The sequence below is a fragment of the Lactuca virosa genome, chromosome 1 (genome assembly GCF_052849685.1).
Source record: "Lactuca virosa cultivar CGN04683 chromosome 1, Lactuca_virosa_CGN04683_v6, whole genome shotgun sequence".
NCBI classification, from domain to species: Eukaryota; Viridiplantae; Streptophyta; class Magnoliopsida; order Asterales; family Asteraceae; genus Lactuca; species Lactuca virosa.
The window spans coordinates 199,156,059-199,172,363 of NC_136426.1; positions in this window are offsets into that span (position 1 = coordinate 199,156,059).

Here is a 16,305-nt window from a genome sequence, read left to right on the forward strand (position 1 = left end):
TTCTGAGTCTTAAACCTCTGGTAGAAGCTGCGAACATTGTTAGATATCATTTTCACATTCTCTAAAGTGGTTTTATGATTTATTGGGACTAAACAAAAAGAAAATTAAAAACCATATTAAACAGTAACAAAGTTCGATGAAATTTAATGAGGTGTCATTATTTAGTATAGGGGTCATCCACGAATTTACCTAGGATTTATAGACCTCAGAAAAAATTTTATATGATTTATTGCTCTATTTTATTGCATTAATTATAATAATTCGAGAAAAATGAATTATTCTCTGGAAATTTACAGATCATCTTATCTTGTTGATGGGAATCTGGGAAAAATCGGATTTGGTCAGAAAAGGAGTTTTAGATATTTATTTTGAAATAAATTCTTCATGGACATATTTGAAAGCTTTTAACAACATACTTTGATGATCTGGCTTCTAAGCTTGAAGATCATCACATGCATGTTTGTTTGAAGATCATTCATGAGTTTGAAATGTTTAAAATTCGTTTTTGAAAGAAAACTTTGGATGCATGTGGTGATTTTCCACCAAAACGTGTAGAAAAGTGCATTTCCATGGTTTTGACTTAGGTTTAGGTCGTGGATCTTCACCATTTTGTAACATGCAAGATGTTTTTGGTGAAAATCTACCACCATCATCATCAAAACTGAAGTGAATGAACATTCACACAAATTTTCTAAGAGAATGGTGTAGAAGAACAAGGAAATGCAAGAAAAACCTTTAAAACTAGAAAGAAAAGTGAAGGAGATTGAAGGATTTTCGTGATTACCATGAAGAACAACCCTAGAAGATGAAGATTTGAAGGTTAATAGATGTTCTTGGCTGGAGAATTTCGTGGTTTTAGAGAGGGAAAGAGAGAGTTTGAGTGTGGTAAATGGTGGAGTGTGAGAGAGAGTGTAGAGAGAGAGAGAGAGAGAGAGAAGTGAAGGAGATGGAGTGTGAGAGAGGAGTGATTATGTGCTTTGGGAAGAGGGGAAGTATCTTGGGAACAGGTTGGACGGTTTTGAGTGTAAAAATGCCCTCCCTCTCTTTTAATTTTATAAAAAAATTCAATTCTTTTATAAAAATATCAAACTTTTTATAAAATATACACCCTAACCAAGTTTTTGCTCATGAAACCTTGATTTTTGACTTATAAATTTAGGGTAATTGTTAATGACTTAAATTTTATTTTCCTTAAATGCATTTTCATAATTTATTATTATAAGATCATATTATAAGTTTCATAATTATTTTTATAGAATTTTTAAGGTTAAAGTTTATAAATATGAGTTTTTATGGCTTTTAGGGTCTTGAGATTTAATAAATATTTGGATATCAAAATTAATTAAATTTTGAGACTTTTTAAATTATTTTTGAGTTTCATAACTCTTATTCAAATTAGAAATAATGTTTGTAATTTATTTTTACCGGTTTATTGGCATTCTATTTCAAGCGAAATTGAGGAATCAAGTATACTAGTCCTAGTCTCCAACTTTGACTTAAGTTTCTATGAGACTTTGACCTAATTTCTACTACTAGGTCAATTGCATGATGGGTGTATATGGTTCATGAAATGGTGTTCAAGTCAAGGAATGACCTGAGTGAGGATAGTCACTATAGTTAAGTAGTTGTAGAATTCACATATCAATGTGAAATCTAAGTACACTATCCTTCAATTCTACTTGTTTCCGAGTTTCTAGTAGGTTATAACTTAGCTTCTAGTCACTAAGTATAGTATGTGTCATGCCTATACGTGCAACTAAGTTTAGTCAAATCTAGAATCGACTCAAATTCTGACGGTTGTCACAGTCTCCCCTGGTTGAAAGAATTTCGTCCCGAAATTTAATTCGTGACGTATTCTATTAGAACTTAGCCGAATACAATTGTATAGTTGGAAAGGTGGTGAATTGAAGAGCTCTTTGATTATTTTGGGTTAATTCCTCAAGGGAAGAGCCCAACTCTTTAGCTATAATCAAATTAATGTTTCCCTAATTCGAGTTCTATAGTCTAGATTGCGAGAAATTAGGATCATGGAAATCATGATCCAACCATGGCGACCTAGTTTAAAAAGATTATATAGTTAGATATTATCTAACTTAAAAGAACGTTATAAGTTTTGCTGAAGCACCAACTGCATTGAGCATTAAATCCGCATTGATCCTCAAGTCGCATTCTAAATAGCACTAAGTGTAAATTCGCCACCTAATAAAGAAGAGATTAGGAACAATTTGTTCACTTCCGGGTTGGCTACTATATCTGGAAAAGATATATTCCGAAATAAGAAGCGGTATCACGAATGAAAGGGAAGCGATCGAGCGTAAGTTCCTAAAAATACGTACTAAGGGTAGGCAACGAAGTTTTGGTACATCTCCAATGTAAAGGCTATTTAAGTGTCATCTACAAAATAAATTACAAAATGATTGAGGATCTCCGAGGCTATAATTACTACTACGGTAACTCTTACAATAATAGAACTATATTCGAAGAATATATATATTTAGAGAGTCAACGTTGCAAATGGAGGCGATTAAATCATATTGTGTAGATAGCATTTTAAGTGTTAAGAAGTGATAAAAATCTCACTGTTATCAAAATATGTGTTTTGAAATGATAATTAATCTCACTATTATCAAAATATGTTATAATTCAAAGATAATGAAAATGCATGTGTGGCGATCAAACAAAGTAGTAAAATAATATAAAGATTAATTAAGGTTACAAGTTTAAGCCATCAATAAGGGAATTTATACAAAAATATTTTGATTACTCTTTTGAAAAATTGTCTAATTGTCTAAGTCAGGACAAATTCAAGCTTACGAGTCAGAATATTTATGAAAACAAAGTTGAGAGTTTAGGAACTCACTGAAAATTACAAAGTAGAATGTTATTTTAAGAAATGTGTAAAAATATTGATCATTGAAAATAGTGGATTTTTAATTTAGGGTTTCTACAAAACAATCATTTAGAGAATATATAATAGTAAAATTCAAGACTTTTGATGTATTTAAAGGAAAGAAGAAACATAAGGAAACATATCCTTCACATATATTTTCCGGATATAGAAAAATTATAAGCATAAGGGTCTTCATCTTGTGTATTAATTATAAGGAAAAATATAATGAAACTTGCATTTTAAATCAAGTTTCCGAATTTAGAACGAAAGAGCAAATGTAAATAAGGATCACTTGTTTATAGTAGATTTCAAAATAAAAACAAGATGTATATGATAAAAGGCGTAATTGAATATATCAAAGTTGAGTAAATCAAAATTATGTCTCACGACTATACACGTATTAATCGCTCAAAACGAAAGGGTAGACTTCTAGTTTGTATGTGTACGAACATGATACCACGAGAATCAAAATAGACAGAAACAAAGTTAGTCAATGTATTATGTTATTATCGTGGGTGTGCAATATCTAAAATTAGAAGGAGAGCAAGAAATCAAGTGCGGGGGGGGGGGGGGGGGGGTAGAAAAGGAAGGTACCAGCGACAATGATTGCTATTGTTAAAATTTTTAAGAATAATATGTATAGGTAGATTTAAAGCCAAGTCGATATATTTTTCAAACTTCAATATTTGATGTATGTTGATGATTAAATGGACATGTGGGGGTCTTAAAATGTTTGCTAAAAATCACGAGTTATCTTATTAAGTTAAACTCCATTTGTGAAAAAGAAGAAGCACTACAAACGGTAGTTGAAAATCTGACAATTTGACTTTTTAGAATGGAGTTCAATAATAGTTAAAACATATAAGGTAAAGACTAAATAGATTTAGAAGAGTAATTATACATTGTTGAAGGTGCGTCACTGGAAATTTAAAAGTGAACACTAAGTTTTGCAATGCTTTATATTTTAGAAGTTTTACAGATTATTTAAATAATTTGTAATAAAATATACAAATAAGGTGTGTTTTGAAATGTACGCATTAGTGATGCCTTGTAATCATGCTTGGAGTAGAAAGTTGTAAAAAAATATATCATGTTAGGTTTCAAGAAAACACATTTAAGTAAAGTACAATGCCTAATTGAGAAAGTGGTCAAAAGAGTCAAAACAAAAGTGGTTTGAAAGATCCGATGAAGCTTTTACACGTAATATGAACTTCAGTGTCATATGTCTAAGTTTTATAGAATAGAATTTAAACACTTTTATAAAAGGAAATGTTTCTAAGTTTTTCGAAAACGTGTCAAAATGGTAAGCAAGGTTTAAAATGGTTTATATGCCCTTAAAAGCACATCTATCCATTGAAATGGATTTGAATTGAAAATGAAATAACAATGTTAAAACCAATATTGGTTAAATTAAGTTTAGAAGAAAATTGTTAAGTTAAAGCAAGTTGTCAAAAGATTTTAGCGAGAATATGGGTTACATTGTTTGGAATGGTCTACTAAGTTGTATGAAGTGGTTATAAAATATTTTATCGATGATAAACAAAACCGATGAAGCAAAATAACTTTTCGACGGAAGATTAAAAGTAAGGGATAGGTAGATTAGTGTAGTTGATCGTACCTAAATACTAAGGCGAGTACAAAACGAGTATAAGGAGAGTGCCGATGTCTTTTCCCCAAAATAAAGGACAAGAAAAATTGTTTGAAATTTTTTTTTATGGTGCCAATGCAGTTTCACAGCCTTTTATAGAGGTCAAAGGTATATCCTATGTTAAGTTTTAAGCTCAAGGTGGGAAACAACCTAGAGCTAAATCGTAGTGAAGTAATAAGTTCTCACGTATGAGTTAAACCTCCGTGTCTCCTCGTGAGTCGAATCCGGAATGCCCGCCAATGGTATCCAAGTGATTATTTAGTGGAGACTCATCTACCTCCTTACGTGATGCTCAAATTTTCATCCGTGTCGGTATCAGAACGCTTTCCTAGTTGTAACTATAGTACGAAGACGATGAAGAGGTATTGAGGAATAATTGGAATAGGTTTTGACTTAAGATTATTACTAGTGTATATCTAGCTACTAACCTTACATCTAAAGTCAACAACTACCGAGGAATACTCATATTCAGTACTAAGTGCATTGATCCTAAAGTGGCTAGTGATATAACCTAAGTGGTTAACCTAGCACTTGATAAGGGATAAGATTATTTCTAAATAAAGGCATTGTTATTAAAGTGCACTTAGTTTCTAAGTGTATCTAGATGAATTCCTATAATATGCAATGCCCGTACGCACACCGAAAAACGTTGTTTTTCAAAAGTTCAAGCTGAAATTCGTTTCGAACATAATTCTACTATAACCATTTCCAGCCTCGCATTAACATTCCTTAATCAAGCATAGTTGGCCAGGCTATACTTAATTAAAGTCTAATAATGCGTACTCGAATTAGTTATACCAGTAGTATGTTCAGTATTTTAAAAACTTTTTGAAATTTTTTGGCTATAGTTATGGTTCTCCAAAGGAAAAACCGGTATTCTCTATAACCTTCGGCTCTGATACCATTTTTGTCACACCCCGCTAAAGCGGAAACACGAGGCATGGCAGTACAAAGGGTTTCATAGCAAAAGTTTAAAGACAACAACAACCATAGTATTAAAAATCATTACAAATTTACAATGGGTTTGAACAACTTTTAAAAGAAATTACAATGTAAATTGAAATACAACACATGCGAATGCTCCTAAAAGTGAAGTGTCCCCCAGTGCCACTTACTCGATGATTCCTGAAAAAGCATGTAAAACGAGTGTCAACTATAAAAATAGTTGGTGAGTACTCACAGATTAAAAATAATATTGGTTTCAAGAATCAAATTAAACGTTTTGATAAAAGTTTCCATAAATAAAAGTATATTGCTAAAATGAGTTTTCAAGAATCGAAATAATATTCGTTGTTACAAGGAGCAAACAATTTCATTTCTAAAACAAGTATATAAGTTTTTAGTAATAAAAGTTCGTTACTATAATGAGAAACAAAGTTCGTTGCTATAATAAGCATAAAAGTTTCGTTGCTAAAATAAGTATACAAGTTTCATTGCTAAAAATAAGTATACAAGTGTCGTTGCTAACATGAGAATAAAAGTTTCATATGTGTATAAAGATTTGTATGTGCATCAAGTTTCCATTCATGAGTTCACAACCCAAGCCTAATGACCGAATCGTGCCCTATTGACTACTATGTGTATCGCAAACATAGTGTATAAAATGGTAAAATGCACTCAAGCGAATCGTGCGAGTGAGGAGTTGTCTACCTCCTGATAGCGCTATCCATAATAACCATAGGCTCAAAAGAGTTAATGAGTTGTGTCTAGAGATTCCAGGGACTTAACCGCGATACAGTCCTCATGAATTAAAGTAACATACACATACATACGAAATAGGGGAAGTCATGAATACTCACAATATGCAAAATATAGCAACCAAGTTTATATGAGTCAAATAAATACACCGAATATAAATAGTTTAGGCCATGCTTTTCCACCCCAAAACATTTAAAAACCGAAAATAGGGGAGTAGTGAATACTCACAATATACAAAATATAGCAACCAAGTTTATACGAGTCAATTTAAATACAACGAACATAAATAGTTTAGGACATGCTTTTCCACCACAAAACATTTAAAAACCGAAAATAGGGGAAGTCGTGAATACTCACAATATGCAAAATATAGCAACCAAGTTTATATGAGTCAAATAAATACAACGAATATAAATAGTTTAGGACATGCTTTTCCACCCCAAAACATTTAAAAACCGAAAATAGGGGAGTGGTGAATACTCACAATATGAAAAATATAGTAATCATGTTTATACGAGTCAACTAAATATAACGAACATAAATAGTTTAGAACATGCTTTTCCACCCCAAAACATAAAACCCGAAAATAGGGGAGTGGTGAATACTCACAATGCATTGAGATGATGCAAATGGTGCCTTGAACTACGTTCCACGGGTACCACTACCGATTCCTACAATAATGGTATTCGCTTGTGAGTCTCTAATCGAAATCTAACACTAGTATACTTACTACTACAATAGGATTATGCCAATATTGTGTCAAAATTTAATATTGATAAGTTACAAACATTTTTCTGTGAAAATTAAATTTCAATGGATCAATTGTTATATAACAATTTAAGTGGAAAATTCTCATTATTGAAATGTTAATATTTAACATTTTAAGAGGTGTTCTAATGATTAAATATTCAAAAACTAAATCAATTTAGTTCTAAATTTCCCAAACTTTGTATTTCAGTTTTAATTGAAGTCAAAGACCTTAGGGATAATGTCACTGTAGCATAATGAACTTTTGTGAATTGTCCGACTTGACCAATTATGTTTTTTTCTTGCTCATAAGGTCATCTAACTTTTAATGTACATGTCAATTAGGTCATTATCGTTAGTTTTTAACTATTTCTCCGTTAACTTGTTATCTAAATTACACAAATGGCCCCTATGGTTTAAATTTCTTTCGTAATTGGTCGTTATCAGCCATGTTTTAAATCACTAGACTAAAACTACCACAATCCTGAAACTCTAGGGACCAAAGTGTAATATTGTCATCGTCTTCCCTAAATTCTTTCGCATCCCAACTTACCCGATGCTCCTTCAAAATCGATCAAATATGCTCTTTCATTGTTATTCATATGTTGTTGGTATTAAGTTATTTTTTATACTTAAAATCCTAATCAAATGTCAGCCACACTATTTTCTTACTTGAACCCGATGAAATCCTAAAAAACCCTACCCCGAATCGCTAGAGAGACCGATCGTTTGCATGAGGTGCCACAACTTGAGGACCTACAAGAACTTAAAGGATCAACCATCCAAATCCTACTACCTGATTTCGACTTCGATCATACAATCGAAAGGAGGTTGAGTTCGGTTACAGGTCTCGTCATTTGGGTTTACCAGTTAATGGGGTAAGCTTTTCTTCTGTTCTTAAAATATACGGAAGCTTATGCGATCAAATAATAGGCAAACAAAATACACTGTGATTGTATTAAATACGTGTTTGCTAAGGATGTTAGCGCTGACACTTCCCTCATTGATATATACATAAAAACTGAATCGATTTCAATGGCTGAGAAGGTATTCGATGAAATGCCTGACCGAAATGTGGTGTCTTGGACTTGAATGCTTACATGGTATTCGTTAAAGGGGTTATACGATCAGGTTATAAACCTTTTTCTGCAAATGCAAACAGAAGGAATCAAACATAACCCATTCACATTTGCTACTGTTCTTGGAGCTTTGGTTGACAACGGTGCAGTTGTGTAAATGAATGCAGGTTCATACCATGGTTGTCAAATTTGGCTTTAATCTAACTACATAGGTGTGTAATTCTTTGATTAGTATGTATTCAAAATCAGGAATGATCACATGTGCAAGATTATTTGGTTTGGTGCTGATGAAATCCAATGGTATGATTGGTGTTTCAACCAGATTTAATGGGGAGAATAATGAATATGTTACACTTTGGTCCCTAGAGTTTCAATATTCTGGTAGTTTTAGTCGAGTGATTTAAAACATGGCTGATAACGACCAATTACGAAAGAAATTTAAACCATAGGGGTCATTCATGTAATTTAGATAACTAGTTAACGGAGGAATGGTTAAAAACTAACGATAGTGACCTAATTGACATGTACAGTAAAAGTTAGATGACCTTATGAGCAAGAAAAAAACATAATTGGTCAAGTCGGACAATTCACAAAAGTTCATTGTGCTACAGTGACATTATCCCAAGACCTTAAGATAAATTTTCTTGAATTTTTGATTTGTCTAACTATTTTTCACCATTTAATTCCTTGAATAATCATAAAATCATGGAAAAATAGTAAATTATCATGAAAATGTCTTATAATTTTTGTGTAACTGTTTTACAGTGTACATAATCTGGAAAAAATAATAATATGTGTTTTCAAAAAGTTTAACATAATTTTTCTGATTTTTGTGTATTTATTCTATAAAAATAGAAATAAATAGATAACAGTTTCAAAAATCCACAAAACTTTTTTTACAAGTGTTATTACACATGCTTAAGCTGAGAAAAATATAAAAATAGATTTATAAACTGTTTAACCCAATTTTATGATTTTTGTACATTTAAGTGTATTAAATTTTGGGAAAATAGAAGAAAAATAGCATACAGAAGATAAAAATCATCAAAATTTTTATGTGTCATCCTAACATATTATAAGAGTTTTTGGTAAATTTTCATTAATTTTGGATGAGTAAAACTATTTTTCCTGTTACTATTTTTCCTGTTTTTAATCCATTATAAACACAAAAGTCGGAGAAAAATAGGAATGTATTATGAAAAATTTTGAAAGTATTTTTCTGAGTCTTAAACCTCTGGTAGAAGCTGCGAACATTGTTAGATATCATTTTCACATTCTCTAAAGTGGTTTTATGATTTATTGGGACTAAACAAAAAGAAAATTAAAAACCATATTACACAGTAACAAAATTCGATGAAATTTAATGAGGTGTCATTATTTAGTATAGGGGTCATCCACGAATTTACCTAGGATTTATAGACCTCAGAAAAATTTTTATATGATTTATTGCTCTATTTTATTGCATTAATTATAATAATTCGAGAAAAATGAATTATTCTCTGGAAATATACAGATCATCTTATCTTGTTGATGGGAATCTGGGAAAAACCGGATTTGGTCAGAAAATGAGTTTTATATATTTATTTTGAAATAAATTCTTCATGGACATATTTGAAAGCTTTTAACAACATACTTTGATGATCTAACTTCTAAGCTTGAAGATCATCACATGCATGTTTGTTTGAAGATCATTCATGAGTTTGAAATGTTTAAAATTCGTTTTTGAAAGAAAACATTGGATGCATGTGGTGATTTTCCACCAAAACGTGTAGAAAAGTGCATTTCCATGGTTTTGACTTAGGTTTAGGTCGTGGATCTTCACCATTTTGTAACATGCAAGATGTTTTTGGTGAAAATCTACCACCATCATCATCAAAACTGAAGTGAATGAACATTCACACAAATTTTCTAAGAGAATGGTGTAGAAGAACAAGGAAATGCAAGAAAAACCTTTAAAACTAGAAAGAAAAGTGAAGGAGATTGAAGGATTTTCGTGATTACCGTGAAGAACAACCCTAGAAGATGAAGATTTGAAGGTTAATAGATGTTCTTGGCTGGAGAATTTCGTGGTTTTAGAGAGGGAAAGAGAGAGTTTGAGTGTGGTAAATGGTGGAGTGTGAGAGAGAGTGTAGAGAGAGAGAGAGAAGTGAAGGAGATGGAGTGTGAGGGAGGAATGATTATGTGTTTTGGGAAGAGGGGAAGTATCTTGGGAAGAGGGTGGACGGTTTTGAGTGTAAAAATGCCCTCCCTCTCTTTTAATTTTATAAAAAAATTCAATTCTTTTATAAAAATATCAAACTTTTTATAAAATATACACCCTAACCAAGTTTTTGCTCATGAAACCTTGATTTTTGACTTATAAATTTAGGGTAATTGTTAATGACTTAAATTTTATTTTCCTTAAATGCATTTTCATAATTTATTATTATAAGATCATATTATAAGTTTCATAATTATTTTTATAGAATTTTTAAGGTTAAAGTTTATAAATATGAGTTTTTATGGCTTTTAGGGTCTTGAGATTTAATAAATATTTGGATATCAAAATTAATTAAATTTTGAGACTTTTTAAATTATTTTTGAGTTTCATAAGTCTTATTCAAATTAGAAATAATGTTTGTAATTTATTTTTACCGGTTTATTGGCATTCTATGTAGTGATTCCGAAATTCAAGCGAAATTGAGGAATCAAGTATACTAGTCCTAGTCTTCAACTTTGACTTAAGTTTCTATGAGACTTTGACCTAATTTCTACTACTAGGTCAAGTGCATGATGGGTGTATATGGTTCATGAAATGGTGTTCAAGTCAAGGAATGACCTGAGTGAGGATAGTCACTACAGTTAAGTAGTTGTAGAATTCACATATCAATGTGAAATCTAAGTACACAATCCTTCAATTCTACTTGTTTCTGAGTTTCTAGTAGGTTATAACTTAGCTTCTAGTCACTAAGTCTAGTATGTGTTGTGCCTATACGTGCAACTAAGTTTAGTCAAATCTAGAATCGACTCGAATTCTGACGTTTGTCACAGTACACTTCTACCAAGCGCTAGTGGCTCAAGGAGAGCTTGAGGAGGATCAGCAAGGGGTACACTTCTACCAAGCGCTAGTGGCTCTAGGAGAGCTTGAGGAGGATCCTGAAGGGGAACAAGGGGGAGCCCATGATGTTGGACCCGACGAGTACGATGATACCGACTATGATTGTGAGGGGACTGACGAAGACATGGAGGAAGATGGGGACGTGAATGAGGCTCCTGTCAAACCACCTACCGACGAGGCACACCAGGACCACCCTGCTCCACCAACGAATCCCGTGAGTGAGGATCGTTCTCTGGAAGCAAAGGTAGCCGCACTTCGGCAACAGCTGTTTGCTCTGGAGGCACGAGTCGTGCAAGCTGAGCAGGAAAGAGATGAGGTCATCGGAGAAATGACCGAGGTGGCTTAGTTGTTAGCACAACATTTTGGGATATGATTTCGCTACCACCATTAGATACCTCTCCGTATGATCAAGATTAGTAGCACATCCTATTAGTACTAGGTTTCTCTTAGGCGTATTATGCTCATGTGATCTATGCTATGTACTGTCGACTCTATGTTTAAGTGATTACATTACTCATAGGGTCGTCATGCTGCCGGATTTTATAGTTCTATGCACTGTATGCCTCTTGGCAAATTTTCATGTATCAAAACTATTAGTATTAATGAAAATGCTTTATGTTTTATCATGACATTGTTATCTGCTATGTGTTTTAGTTCCTTGTTTTATGTCAATGTGTGAAATTACTTAAGTACGTGCTATACCCCTAGTCTATAGGATCACGAACTCGCAAAAACCATAGGCACTCAACATCTTTCCGTTCCATGACAGAAATATGCCCCAAAGACCTAACCCTAGAAGCAACGCAATACCGACCTCGCGTGAGATAAACTCGGTTGCATTCCAGGCAGCAGTGTCCGCTGCAGTCACTGCAGCACTTGCGCAGATTCGCAATGGAAACAACGGAGAAGGCAACGGGCAGGGAGCCGAAAGCACAAATTAAGGGACAAACCACGGAGCCACACGACCATGCACCTACAAGGATTTCACCAACGCTAAACCTCGGACCTTTAATGGGACAGGAGGCGTCATAACCCTGAAGAGATGGATTGAGAAAGTAGAGTCTGTTTTTGAAATCTGCAGGTGTCCGGATAAGTATAAGGTCAAGTTCACAGCCTGCATGTTCATTGACCAAGCTCTCTCCTGGTGGGATGGCCATGTAGAGGCCATGACACTCCTGGTGGCGAACGCGATGCCCTGGGAAGAGCTGAAGGAGATGATGCTAGCAGAATACTATCCTAGAGGTGAGATTCAGAAGATGGAGCAAGAGTTGTGGAACCCCACGGTCCAAAACTCCAATATCGACGCATACATATCCAGGTTTTGTGAGCTATCTCTTCAGTGTCCCGGAATGATCACCTCAGAAGAGAAGAAGATTGAAAGGTTTATCTGGGGACTGACTGAACCTATCCAAGGGAATGTCATTGCGGCAAACCCTAAGACATTTGATAGTGCAAAGAGACTGGCCAAGAAACTGTACGATCACGACAATAAGAAGGGTGCCAAGACAGTGGTAGCGGAGGTTAAGAAGGAAGAAGGGAACAAGAAGAGGACGAACAACAAGCGAAAAGGAAAGCAAAACTCGGAATCATCTAAGAAGCAACAAGCAGTGTCTGTCCATGCTGCAACACAAGCTACTACCACACCACATGCTCCAGCCTCATTCGCAACAAATGCTTCCAAGCAGTACTCGGGAAATCTCCCCAAGTGTAACAAATGCAACTCCCACTATCACGGGGAGTGCACAGAGATGAGTTGCACAAGGTGCAATCCGAAAGGCCATACAACGAAGTATTGTAGGACTCAGCTTCAATAGAACCAGATGATAAACAACCCCAACAACAACAACAACAACAATAACAACGCCAATACTAGAGCTAGTTACACCTGTTACGGATGTGGGAAAACTGGGCATATAAGGCGAAACTGCCCCAACGCGAGCAATCAGGGGTCAGGAACAGCACGGAGGGTACTGAAAATGGGTCAAGGTGAAGCAATGCAGGACCCAGCTATTGTCACCGGTACTACTCATATGCATGCATCTTATTTGATAGCGGAGCGGAGTGAAGTTTTGTGAGTAATAAGTTCAAATACTTACTAAAACAACAACCCCAAAAGCTCAATGAAGCCTTAACAGTGGAAATGGCTAATGGGAAGACTGAATCAACTAAGGATATCTATGTAGGGTGCACACTAACTCTAAACAATCACACCTTTCAAATAAACTTAATGCCTGTAAATATCAGTAGTTTTGATGTGATTATCGGCATGGATTGGTTAAGCCCTCATCATGTCGATATTATGTGTCACGAGAAGGCCGTTCGCCTTCACCTTCCTAACCACGAAACCCTAATAATCTACGGAGATAAGCCCGACGCAAACCTTCGCCTTATCTCGAGTATCAAGGCGCAAAAGTGTCTACAAAAGAAGAACTACGCATTTCTTGCTCACGTGGTGGATAAAACTAAAGAGGAAGTGAGCATTCACAACATCCCAGTGGTGTGTGATTTCCCGAATTTGTTTCCAGAAGATCTTCCGGGAATACCCCCAGAACGAAAAATCGAATTCCGAATCGACCTAGTGCCTGGAGCCACTCCAATCGTCAAATCACCCTATAGGTTAGCTCCTGCAGAAATGCAAGAATTATCAAGCCAACTGAGCGAACTCCCGAATAAAGGATTCATTAGACCAAGCTTCTCTCCATGGGGAGCTTCGGTTCTTTTCGTTAAAAAGAAAGACGGATCCTTCAGGATGTGCATCGACTATAGGGAATTGAATAAGCTCACCATCAAAAATCGATACCCACTTCCACGAATCGATGATCTATTTGACCAGCTCCAAGTAGCTAGTTACTTTTCTAAGATATATCTGAGATCCGGTTATCATCAACTCAAAGTCCGAGAAGAGGACATTCCTAAAACTGGTTTCCGAACTCATTACGGTCATTACGAATTCGTCGTGATGCCCTTCGGTCTAACGAATGCCCCCGCTTCATTTATGGACCTAATGAATCAAGTCTGCCGCCCATTCCTTGATAAATCCATAATCATTTTCATCGATGATATTCTCGTATACTCCCGAAGTGAAGAAGATCATAGCCAACACCTCCGATAAATTTTAGAAACCCTACAGGCTGAAAACCTGTATGCGAAGCTCTCCAAGTGCGAATTCTGGCTCCGCAGTGTAAACTTTCTGGGCCATGTAGTCAGTTAAGAAGGAATACACGTGGACCCTTCCATGATCAAGGCAATCGAGAGTTGGGCAACCTCGGCAATGCCAACTGAAATTCTCCAATTCTTGGGCCTCGTAGGCTACTACCGAAGATTCATTCAGAACTTCTCCAAGATAGCCAAACCCCTCACCAAATTGACTCAAAAAGGCGCACTTTTCAACTGGACCGAGAAGCAAGAAATTGCCTTCCAATCCTTGAAGCAAGCCCTCTGTAGTGCTCCAGTGCTATCCTTACCGGAGGGAACCGAAGACTTCATAGTTTACTGTGATGCTTCGAATCAAGGATTAGGTTGTGTCCTCATGCAACGAGAGAAGGTGATTGCTTACGCATCCAGACAACTGAAAACTCATGAGGTAAATTATACCACACATGATCTCGAACAAGGGGCGGTGGTCTTTGCCCTAAAAATTTTGAGGCACTACCTCTATGTTACCAAGTGCACCATCTTTACAGACCACAAGAGCCTCCAGCACATTCTAAATCAAAAGGAACTAAACATTAGGCAACAGAGATGGGTTGAACTGTTAAATGATTATGAATGTGAAATCAAATACCATCCAAGCAAGGCTAACGTGATAGCCGATGCCCTGAGTCGAAAGGAGTATTCAAGTCATCGTGTGAAGACCCTGTCAATCACCATCCAATCTCATCTAGCCTCACAGATCAAGGAAGCCCAATTAGATACATTGAAGCCAGAGAATGTCACTAGTGAATCGCTACGAGGAATGAAGAAGGAGCTTGAAGTCAAAGACGACGGAACCTACTACTTCATGAATAGAATATGGGTTCCCAAAATTGGGGGATTTAGAGAGATAGTCATGCATGAAGCCCACAAGACACGATATTCTATTCATCCGGGGTAAGACAAAATGTATTTGGATATCAAGCAGCAATATTGGTGGCCTAATATGAAGGCAGAGATAGCCACTTTCGTGGGCAAGTGTGTTACTTGCGCCAAAGTGAAAGTGGAATACCAAAAGCCCTCGGGACCGCTGCAAAAACCAGTGATACCCGAGTAGAAATGGGAGAGGATTACCATGGACTTCGTGACAAAATTACCCAAGACAGCTGGCGGTTTGGATGCGATATGGGTAGTTGTAGATAGGCTAACAAAATCCACTCATTTCCTGCAAATAAAAGAATCCTACAAGATGGAAAGGCTGATCCGGATTTATATCAAGGAGGTTGTGAGACTCCATGGAGTGCCAATATCTATTATCTCGGATTGAGATGGCAGATTTACTTCAAGATTCTGGCAATCTCTTCTGAAGGCAATGGGAACAAAGCTAGATATGAGCACTGCCTACCACCCATAGACGGATGTTCAGAGTAAGCGTACCATCCAGACTCTCGAGGATATGCTCCGAGCTTGCGTGATTGACTTCGGCAAGTCATGAGATACCCACTTGCCTCTGATCGAATTCTCCTACAACTACAGTTATCACACGAGCATCAAGGTTGCTCCCTTCGAGGCTCTTTATGGTCGTAAATGTAGATCGCCCTATGCTGGGCCGAAGGGGGTGACACTCAACTAGCAAGAGGGCAATTACCATCCAGTGTACTTACAGGACCCGAAGTCATCCGTGAGATGACCGAGAAGATAGTCCAGATCAAGGCTCGACTTCAGGCATCGCGAGATTGACAGAAGAGCTATGCTAACAAGCAGCGAAAGCCACTAGAATTTCAAGTCGGGGATCTTGTACTATTAAAGGTCTCTCCATGGAAGGGAATGATTCAATTTGGGAAAAGATGAAAATTGAACCCGCGGTACATTGGACCATTCGAGATTCTTGTCCGGATTGGTCCAATGGCTTACAAGCTGGAGCTACCTGTCGAGCTCAACAACGTACACCCAGTGTTCCATGTCTCAAATCTGAAAAAGTTTCTATCAGATGAAACCCTTTTTGTCCCTTTGG